The 11281-nt window shown below is 38.0% G+C and overlaps 3 pseudogenes; all 3 read left to right on the forward strand.

Annotated features, from left to right (window-relative positions):
* Positions 1-398: 398 nt before the first annotated feature.
* On the forward strand, positions 399-1526 carry LOC120224400 (annotated as a pseudogene).
* A 448-nt stretch (positions 1527-1974) lies between these two features.
* On the forward strand, positions 1975-2496 carry LOC120224401 (annotated as a pseudogene).
* Positions 2497-5088: 2592 nt separating this feature from the next.
* On the forward strand, positions 5089-5919 carry LOC120224402 (annotated as a pseudogene).
* The last annotated feature ends 5362 nt before the right edge of the window (positions 5920-11281 follow it).

Genomic DNA, 11281 nt, shown 5'->3' on the forward strand with positions numbered 1-11281 from the left:
AGTCATATCAAGTTTACCTTTTACAAGGAAGTAGCCATATACATCTCACACTTAGGGGTGAAGAATTATGCTATATCTCCTTAAGGGGCAAGTTATCTACAACAGTAATTTTTATTTATTCGTACATAAGTTTTGTAGATTAGAAAGGTGATGATGATGGTCATGACTGTGAATGTTAAAATGTGTTTGTGACTGTAGCTAAATATAAACATGCCATAGAACTGTGAAGTCTATGTAGTACTTAATCTCAATAAAAAATCATTTTGGATAATTTACCAAAAAAAAAGGCTCCGCAGACCATCAGCAGGGCACTGGATTTCAGAGGCAATTGGTGGAGAGCGGGAAGGGAGAGAATGTGACAAGTACTGGCAGCAGAGCACAGAGCATGCACAGAGAACATGACTTCTGCCTTCAAGCAGGATTTCCTCCTGGACATCAATGGTCAGTGGTTGAGGGCTGCCTTCTAGTTCCCAATAGAGTTAACAGCACAGCCAACAAGATGAATGGCGCTTTGGATCACTCAGACCAACCAGACCCACATGCCATTAATATGTTTGCTGGACAGAATCCTTGGCCCTAGTCAGAAAAGGAGCTGAGAGAACTTTTTGAGCCTTAGAGAACCCTCTACCAGATCAACATCCTCCCGGGCCAGAGTCAGAACCCTCCTGAGAGTGAAGGTTGTTGTTTTCTAACATTTTATACAAGAAAATGCACTTGAGACCCAGAATGCACTGCACAACACTAAAACTTTACCTAGGATGCATCATCTCATTCAGATGAACCCTACAGATAGTGAAAAGTCAAACGCCATGGAAGACCAAAAATTGTTCATAGGAATGGTTTCGAATAAATGTAATGAGAATGATATCAGGGTGATGTTTTCTCCATTTGGTCAGATAGAAGAATGCCGGATTGTCCAGGGACCTGACGGGAGTTGAAACTGTACGTTTGTCACATTTTCTGCAAGGACAGTGGCACAGAATACAATTAAAGCCATGCATCAGTCTTAGATCATACAGGGCAGCTCCTCACTCATCATAGTCAAGTTCACCGACACTCAGAAGGACCAATAGCAGCTGGCACAGCAGATGCAACAGCTCTACACTGCCACCTGGGGGAACCTGACGAGTCTGGGAGGACTCACCCCACAGTACCTGGTGCTTCTGCAGCAGGCCACCCCCTCCAGCAAACTGGGTGTATTCAGTGGCATTTAGGAGATGGCTGGCACGAATGCTCTGCAGTTACAGAACCTGGCAATACTGGGGGCGGCTGCACCTGCGGCCCAGAACCCAGCCACCACCACCACTGCAAACCCTTTGTCCACCACAAGCAGCGCCCTGGGAGCCCTCACGAGTCCGGTGGCTGCTTCGATCCCCAACTGCAGTGCTGGTGCAGCAATGAATTCTCTGGCCTCTGTTGGGACTCTGCAAGGGCTGGTGGAAGCCACTGTAGGACTGAATAATATTAATGTACTTGCAGGTACCATAAACAGACCTAGTTCCCCTAAAACAAGGACTTTGATTTGATCTCCTGCCTGTCCTGTCCTTGGTTTGCAAAACCAGTGGGAATGGCTGTCCTCCTCAGCATGTGCTCATGACTGCTGTGTGTTGTTCTTGGGTCCGTGTGTCTGCCTCTCTCTATCCTATTGTGTTTTGCTGGTATTTTCCCCTGGTTACCATGAGGGACTCTAGAAGGACTCTGTTGAATGTCAGAGAAACTATGGCTAGTTCTTGTGTGGAGTCTATGTTACATAAATGTTTCTGGCAAAGACAACAGGCTTAAATTGTTGGGCTTTTTTTTTTTTTTAATTGTTTGCAATTGGGGTATTACAGGTATGTATAGCTCATGGGGAATTAAGAATGTGTCTAGTTTCAAACAGTCCCCACCAGACAATGTGAACCAGGAAAAGTGTTTTATTAAACCAAAAATCATGAACAAACAAACCAACAAATGTCTTGCGCTCAGCCTGCGCAGATGCAAGCCCACAAGACAGCGGCGGCTGGAGCCGGCCTTCGGAGGCAGCCAGCATCCTCCCTGGGGCTCTGAAGCCCCCGCATGCCCACTCAGGAGCTGTTGGCTCCAGCCCGGCTCTATCACAAGAAGGTTGTTCATCATTTTGAAAATCCTAGGAACATGGGGTCCCTTGACAAGACATCCAAAAATGTTGGAACTGGATTGGTGGGAGCTCCAGCATGTGGTAATTGGATGACATTACAGATTCAAGTAGATGAAAAGGGGAAGATTGTGGATGCCAGGTTTAAAACATTTGGCTGTGGTTCTGCGATCGCCTCCAGCTCATTAGCCTCCGAATGGGTAAAGAGGAAGGTGGTGGAGGAAGCCCTGACCATCAAGAACACAGACACCACCAAGGAGCTCTGCCTTCCCCCTGTGAAACTGCACTGCTCCATGCTGGCTGAAGATGCAGTCAAGGCTGCCCTGGCTGATTACAAACTGAAACAGGAACCCAAGAAAGGAGAGGCGGAGAAGAAATGAACCCTCAGCAAAGCATCCAGCAGGTCACATATGCTGTTTGTCCACCCACCACAAAACCACCAGAGATGTTGAGAAGCCCCTCACACTACAGTAAAAGAGCTCTGAGACATGCACAGCACTTACTGATCACTGGTGCCCCTAAAGCAAGCAAATACACATTTTACTTGTTCCAAATCTCGTGCTTTCTTTTAGCCCATTTTTATCACCTTAACCCAGTTTATGTATATTTTGAATTGTGTGCATGGCCTCAAACTGAAATCAGAACAAAATCTCAAGTATGGTAGTCAAAGAAGTGCACAAATACCTAATTTTTCACCTGAACCTATCTAAGGAACATTACCAGAAGTCCTTGGTGTGATTATTTGATAGAGCCAACTACTGTACATAAAACAGATTTCCATTTATATATATATATATATTTATATATATATAAATGAAAGAATGTAAGACCAAATATATATATATAGTTCCAGCATAGAAACCCCCATGTTGAGAAGGGCCCAGAGCGAGAAGGGGTACAAATTCAAGCAAGGATTGCTGGTTTCTCAAGTCTAGGTGATAAATTTCATATATATTTCAAATATACATATTTCATATATACATATTTCATATACATTCATATATATATATATGAAATATATATTCATGAAATATATATATATATTGTCTTGAGACAAAACTGAAGGAAAAGCTAACAATCTGTTAGCTGAAAAATCATTAAAACAGATTCTTTGATTACTGATAAAGGTGTGATTTTTGGCAAATTTGTTGGAAGGAGTTTAAAGAAGTGAATGACGTTGCTATAATATAACTCCTTCTAGGGATGCCTGAGTGGCTAAGTTGGTTAACTGTCTGACTCTTGATTTTGGCTCAGGCAGCGATCCCACTGTTTGTGAGTTCAATTACCATAAGGGGCTCTGAGCTGCTGGTGGGGAGACTGCTTGGGATTCTCTCTCCCTCTGCCCCTCACCCCTCTCAAAAAAAAAAAAACTTTAAAAACAAACAAACAAACCTCCTCTTCCTCCCCATACTTATGCATGTGAACAAGGTTTCTCAATGCTTAATCTCTGAAAATGGAAAGTAAGAATGGACTTGCTGTTGTCTTCAGTCACATAAGCAATAAGTAAAATCATCCATGGATACTATAAAGAGGAAGGGCCCATTCATTTCTTAACAGATATTGTTATGCCCAGATCATGATCTCCCCAAAATCCCAAGACCACCAAGGAGTCCGAGTCATGTATGCAAAAGCAAAGGGTGTTTATTCGAGCTTAAGCTCAGGCTCCCAGACCTCACCAATGCAGTGGATCCATGCTGAGAGCCCCGAACAAAGGTAGAATAGGGTTTTTATGGGGTTTGTGACGGGGGAGTTACAGAAATTGTGGCATGGGAATAGTGATCCAATCATAATTATTCAACATCATTGACAGCGGGTTTAACCATACACATTGTCTAGAGTATTCATTACTTTTGGCGGGATCCAATTACAACATTTAGAGTACCTTTAAATTCAACCAATTACAGAACGAGCCTAGGGTCTTGTTCTGTGACTAATGGGTTAACTTTAACATTAGGTAACAGGGTCCTATCTATAGTTTCTATCTATAGGCCTCTCCCTTAGTAATGTGGAGGGTGGTCACTGGCCTTTCCTGATTGGGTGTTGCAAGGGTGGTTTCTCCTGCCTTGGGCAATGTGTAACTTCCTGATAGTTTCGGGGAAGCTGGAACTTAGGCCTTCTAGTTTAGAGGGGAAACTTAAAGCCTGTCATGGAGTCAGTTTGGTTTAGACGTTTAGACTTATGTCCTTACAATATATGTCCAGTGGATTCCAAGTTTTTATCTATAATATTTTTATCAAAATTGAAATACTGATATTTTGATCAATTCTGTACTATTGATAATTAATAGCTGTAAATCAAACTACAATAAAAAAAGCTTTTTAATACTTTAAAAAATACATTGAGATGGGCTTGGAGCAAGAAAAGGTTCAAGCATGCAATACATAAATATTTCATACTTACATATTTCATATGTATTTCATATATATTGATACATATACATACAAAATGTATATATAAAATTATATATGAATATGTATATGATATGTATTTGAAATGTATGTTTGAAATATATTGAAGTATATGTATGAATATATGTGTGTGAAATATATGTGTATGAAATATATGTATGAATTATAATTGTATGAAATAGATATCCTTACTTGAAATTGTATATATATCACCTAGGCCTGATAAACCAGTAATCCTTGATTGAACATGTATCTCTTCTCACTCTGGGCCCATCTCAATGTGCAGATTTCTATACTGGAACTATACCTACCATCTGATTCTTAACTTCAGGGCCATTTCAATTCTTGACTCCAATCCTACAGTTATCTCAAATGGGACAATGACTAACATAACTGTGGTGTCATGGACTTGGTATGTTTTATATTTTAGGCGGTAACTTGCTATCACTCATATACACACAAATATCTACATATATACACACACACACATATACACATCTATATACACATCTCTCTCTCTATATATATATACACACATCTATACACACACACACACACACACACACACATGACAACCTGTGGCACTGTACTCATGAAATGGAAATGCTTATTTCAGTGTTGCAGATTCCAAGAAACCAGAATTTGGGGAACTATGCCAAGTGTGATAGCCCACAAGGTCTAAAAAACAAAAGTTGCTACAGATAAAATCTGAATAGTTATGCAAGAATAAAGGGAACAATTAGACCCAGAACCCCAAGTGTCAGGGAGACCCCCCAATCATCAAGCTCGAGGCAGACTCTTCTCTTTGCTACAATTACACACAAATGCTGGACTGCAAACAGGAAGAGCTGAAGATAGTTCCAAAGAACATCCCTCCATTGTTAAACTTGGCTTGTCATACAATGAAATCAACCAGCTTCAACCCAAGTAGTTTGAAGATATTCATGAGCTAAAAAAAATTAAACCTCAGTAGTAATGGCATTGAATTCAGAGATCCTGATGCTTTTTTAGGATTCACACATTTAGAAGAGTTAGAATTATCAAACAAAAGTCTATGAAATTTTGACTATGGAGTATTAGAAGACTTGTATTTTTTGAAACTCTTGTGGCTCAGAAATAACCCTTGGAAATGTGGCTACAATATTCACTACTTCTGCTATTTGTTAAAGCACCACTACAACGTACACTATAAACCGCATGGAATGCAAGATGCCTGAAGAATACAAAGAGTGGTTTGTGGGGAAACTTGTTTGCAGTTACTTTGAAGAATGCCCCAAAGACAAATTACCAGCATACCCGGAGACATTTGAGCAGGATCGAGAAGATGATGAATGCGGGAAGATTCATAGCGATCACGCAGCAAAGAAGCAAAGTGTAAGAATCACTGTAGTGGGATAACTTAGAAACTGTTCTGGGTTGCAACTAGTTTTGAATTTGCAACACAGGTGTCAGAAAACCATATGTTTACATTTTGATTAACTGTGTTGCCTGTTTATGCAGGGTTATCCAGCTAAAGGAAGGTTCTCTTAAATATTATTATTATTGTGAGAAATTCTGGCAATCAAGGGAATACTTTCATCCTGCTCGCCTGCCTGTTTGCAGACCAGCCTTTGGGGACGATTCCACACTGGTAAACTGCGGGAGCTGGGTCCTAATGATGGCTCTGGAATTTCATAATGTCCTATATATATGTTTTTACTGCCTTTTGCAAATACAAAAAACGTGGTTCATTTAACACACACATATATTTCATATATATTTTTCATAATATATATTTCATATGTATATATGCATTCCTAGCTTTAGGAAGAATATATACAAATATATGTATATAAAATAAACTTTATTATGTACATAAACTTTGCTGATATTTGAGGAGTATTGTTTTGAATCTATAGATCAAGTCGGGGAGAAAACAAGTTGGTAAAAGATGACGTCTTAAAAATATTGACTCTTCTAATTAAGGAATAAGAAATATTTCTCCATTGGGGTGCCTGGGTGGCTCAGTCAGTTAAGTGTTGACTCCTGATTTCAGCACAGGTTATGATCTCATGATTCATGAGTTCGAGCCCTACATCGGGCTCTGTATTAATAGCATGGCTCCTGCGTGAGATTCTCTCTCCCTCTCTCTCTGCCCCTCCAAAGCTCATGCTCTCTCTTAAAATAAACAAACATTAAAGGAAATATTTCTCCATTTACTTAGATTTTGAATAAGAAATACCTCTCAATTTAATTAGATCATGTTTATTTCATGAGTGTTTTGCAGTTTTTCACATACAGATATTATAGGTATTTTGTTAGATTTATACCTAAGTGTTTTATTTTGGGATGGTTGTTTTGTAAGTGGTATTTGTTTTCTGTTTCTTTCTTTCAAATATACCAATGTTCATTGCTACAGAGATTTGTGTGTATTCACCTTATATATTGCAAACTTGTTATACCAGCTTATTAGCTCCAGGGGTGTTAAAGTTAGTAGAACTCCAGGGAAAAAAAGTTAGTAGATTCCTTGGGGTACCCAAAAAAGACAATTATGGCATCTGTGAATAAAGACAATTCAATTTATTCTTGTCAAATCTGTAAATATCTTATTAGGTTAAGGAAGTTCCTACCAATTCTTAGATTTTTGACCACCATTATCATGAATGAACTTTGACTTTTCTCAGATGATTTTTCTGCATCTAATAATATAATTTATGGTTTTTCTTATTCATCTGCTAATATGATCATATGGCCAAATGATACATGATATGGTACTATGACTGATATGATTATACATTTTTTAAATTATTTGTGATTATGATTAATTATATAGATTGGTTTATGAATGTTAAACAAGCCTTGCTCTCCTGGCATGATCCCCACTTGTTGATTTCAGGCTTGAACACAGTCCTCTTCTTGTAATCTGCAAAGGGCTTATAATTTTAATTTAAACATTTACCATTAAACTTTTACTCTTCTTGCAAGGTTATGTGATCTTTATATTCTTGGTTTGAATGATTAGAAGATTCTATACACCCTTTTACTCTTTTGCTTTGTTTGTTTTTTGTTTTAGAAAGAGAATGGGAGTGGCGAGAGGGGCAAAGGGAGAAAGAAAGAGAGAGAATCTCAGGGGAGCTCTAGGCTCAGTGTAGGACTTGATCCCATGACCTTGGGACTATAATCTGAGCCAAAATCAAGAGTTGGACTCTCAACCAACTGAGCCACACAAGCGCCTCATACATCCTTAAAATATAGAAATGTGTAACAGTTTTTAGCCCTTTACTCTACAAAAATATTTGTACCATGACTAAGAATAATGCTTAATATATGGAATGATTGAGATATTCTATTGATATTATAGGCAATTTATCTCAAATATACCTATTTACCTTAGAAACTTCTGAATAGGATTTTTGACATATTTAAATGATGTACCTGATTTGTTTATACAAAAATATGCATTAAGCAACTAATAAGGACACTTCTGTTCTAACAAATAAAAACCTGAAAAGATTGAAAAATTAAGCTATTCTTAGTCCACACAAGACTAAGAATGGGGCAAACCACTGACCCCAAGATTGAAGAGACAGGGGAATACACGGAGTCCTGACTTACTGGCAGAGACTCACACAAGGAAATTGACATGGACACCAGAACCTGAGAAGAAAGCCTGAACTTTAATTGATGCATTGCTAGAGACATGGTGTGGAACAAGCCGGAGAGTGAAAATTGTGCAGGGACTGAGTCATATAAAGATCCCACAGGATTTTGAGTTTCACCTTCAGCAGCTTGACCCAGTTCCAACAGTAAATATCAGAGAAAAATCTCCTCCTGCTTCTGACAGGGGAAGGTGGAACAGTTACCATTTGAAATACACTGGAGCATTCTGTTTTGTTTTTTTTGTTTTTTTTTTTTTATGTTCATTTATTTATCTTTGAGAGAGAGAGAATGAGTAAGGGAGGGGCAGAGAGAGGGAAACAGGGAATCCCCAGCAGGCACAAACCAGCACAGAGCCTGATGTGGAGCTAGATCCCAAAAACTGTGAGATCTGATTTGAGTGGAAATCAAGAGTTAAACACTTAAATGACTGAACCACCAAGCACCCCCAGAACATTCTGTTCTTAATAAGAGCTGCTCTCAGAAGAAGCTAGCTAACCAGAGTCTGACTTGCTGGGATATTATCAGAACCTACCTGACCTAGGAAAGGGAAATACCCAGCTCCAATTAATTTTAGCCTTCTATGTGGGGAAAGGGAAATACCCAACTCCAGCCCACTCTAGCCATTCTGTTGTACCTATGGGATCTGAGAAACATTTGTGAAGTTCAGAGTCCAGAGACAGATTCACTGAAAGACTGACCCTAATCATAGGACTATGGAGTGCTTGCCCCCTTCCCACACTTAATCACATTATTAAAGGCCTGTTTACAGCAATTGAATATTACTTGGTACTGCAAAAAAGAGTATGAAGCTATAAAAAGACATGAAGGAAATTTAAATGCACATTTAATTTTCACATTGCTAATCTGAAAAGGCTACATATTGTAAGATTTCAACTATATGACATTCTGTGAAAGGCAAAACTATGAGTAGAATAAAAGAATCAGTTGTTTACCAGTGGGGGGGAGGGAGAGGAAGGATGAAGAAGCAGAGTAAAAGGATTTTTAGGGTAGTGAAAATATTCTGCATATTAAATGGATATATAATGGATATATTATCCTTGGTAATAAATCTACTGTTCTAGTGAATGATGCTAATAATGGGGGAGGCCATGTGGGTGGGGGGAGGCAGGAGGTGTATGGGAAATATGGGAAATCTCTGTGTCTTTCTCTGAATTTTGTTGTGAACCTAAAACTGCCAAAAAAGTCTTTAAAAAATTAGTGAGAAACTACTAAATCATGAAACTGTCACATTAGGCTTTTCATGCAAGAGTTGATCTACAAAACTAGGGGAAAGGGCACAAAATATAGATTACTTACAAAGCATAGCAATTTAAAACACTGAAAGCAAAATTATTTTAATGAGAACTCAAAGGAAACTTTCAGAGAGGCCCAACATCATACTTCCATCGAGTAGTTGGTACAAAAAAGTTAGTTTGAACTTCTATTAGCAAGTGGTAGGAGCTACCCTCAAGTGATCATTCAAAGTGGGAAATACTGCTTCATCATCTGTTGAAGACAAGTTGCAAAAAGAACCATTCAGTATGGTTTGTAGCTATTCTGCTAATAACCTTGCCTGGACACTCTTCTATAAGCCCTCTGCTGGTCACTACTTCCTCTACAAGCTCTTCCTGTAGATCCTGACTTTAGTTGCAGATACTGTTCTATTGATATGGCTATTTTTGTTTCACACTTACTAAGATCAGCATTGTGGTATTTCTATTCCATTATCTTCCTGTCCTTCTTCCTCAAAGAGAGTTAAACATAATCCATGTCAGTTATTGTTCTTGTTTGTGGGGAGCTCTATGGATTCACCACAACAAAATAACCACTTGGGGCATTTATCAAGTTAAACTCTGAAGCACATAACAAGGAAACTCAGCAAACATATTAAATAAAATAATGTTGGTATCATCCAATGGGGTGAGAAATAATAAGTAGTACTTAAAAACTGAATTTCCCTCCCACACAATCAGTTCTATTCAGAAACCTTTTTCTTTTTAGTTGAGATGTATTATAATCAAATATTGTAATACACATTTATTAAACCTTTATTTTACTTCAAAATACTTTCCAATTTAGAAAGTAGTATGGTCACAGTATCTAATATTCCATTTGCCAGATTTTAATAGCATAATTTAGTAGGATGTTGTTTAATAATTATTAAGGGAGCAACCATATTTTAGCATCTTTTTTCATTGGCACAGCATCAACATTAAAATACTAACTTCAAATGCTCAGAAGCTGAGCATTTATTCAGTATCAGGAATCTCAGTGAAGCCCATAATTCTCAAGTTAGAATAGCTAAAAAGTATCAAATATGCAAATAAGTCACTTCATGCAATTTCAGAATCCTCATAGTTCTTTTTTGTGATCTATCCTTTTTCCCTTTAATAACTAGTGACTTTACATAAATCCATTTGCTTTAGAATATACAAAAATATGGGCTACCAGGGTGGCTCAGTTGGTTAAGTGTCTGACTTTGGTTCAGATCATGACCTCATGGCTCATAAGTTCAAGCCTCATGTCAGGCTCTGTGCTGACACCTCAGAGCCTGGAGTCTGTTTCATACTCTGTGATCCCTCTCTTTCTGCTTCTCCCTCACTAGTCCTCTATCAAAAATTTTTAAAAAATATATGAAGCATATAGAATATAACAAATTATGAAGTATCTATCCCTCTGAATGTCAGATATTCCCTTTATAGTTTATGTAATTGATCACAGTTAGTTACTAGGAAATCACACACTCTGCTTAATTTTTGTAGTTACTTATATCTTAGTCAAAAATTCACACATTCTGGAATTGTTGGCTTATTTTCAAGTAAGTAACCATATTTCTGGAGAATAGCCATAGGCAAAACAAAATAAAATTATTTTACATCTCTCTTATTTCATTCTGATGTCTTCCTTGTCCTGGATGATATACTAGATAAAAAGACTGGAACTGAAATGATTATGTAACTGATCTAGATGAAGGAATCCAAATATTTTGTTAACGTATTTATGTGAATGACTATGGATTCACACATTGACTTTTTTCACTCCTTTTGATTTTATAAATATTTTGATATAGTAAACTACTGATTCCTGGGAAAATAACAGGAACACCAGGTTGAAAAGCTGG

Source organism: Hyaena hyaena, unplaced genomic scaffold (genome assembly GCF_003009895.1).
Source record: "Hyaena hyaena isolate Hyena2069 unplaced genomic scaffold, ASM300989v1 scaffold_1170, whole genome shotgun sequence".
Lineage (NCBI taxonomy): Eukaryota > Metazoa > Chordata > Mammalia > Carnivora > Hyaenidae > Hyaena > Hyaena hyaena.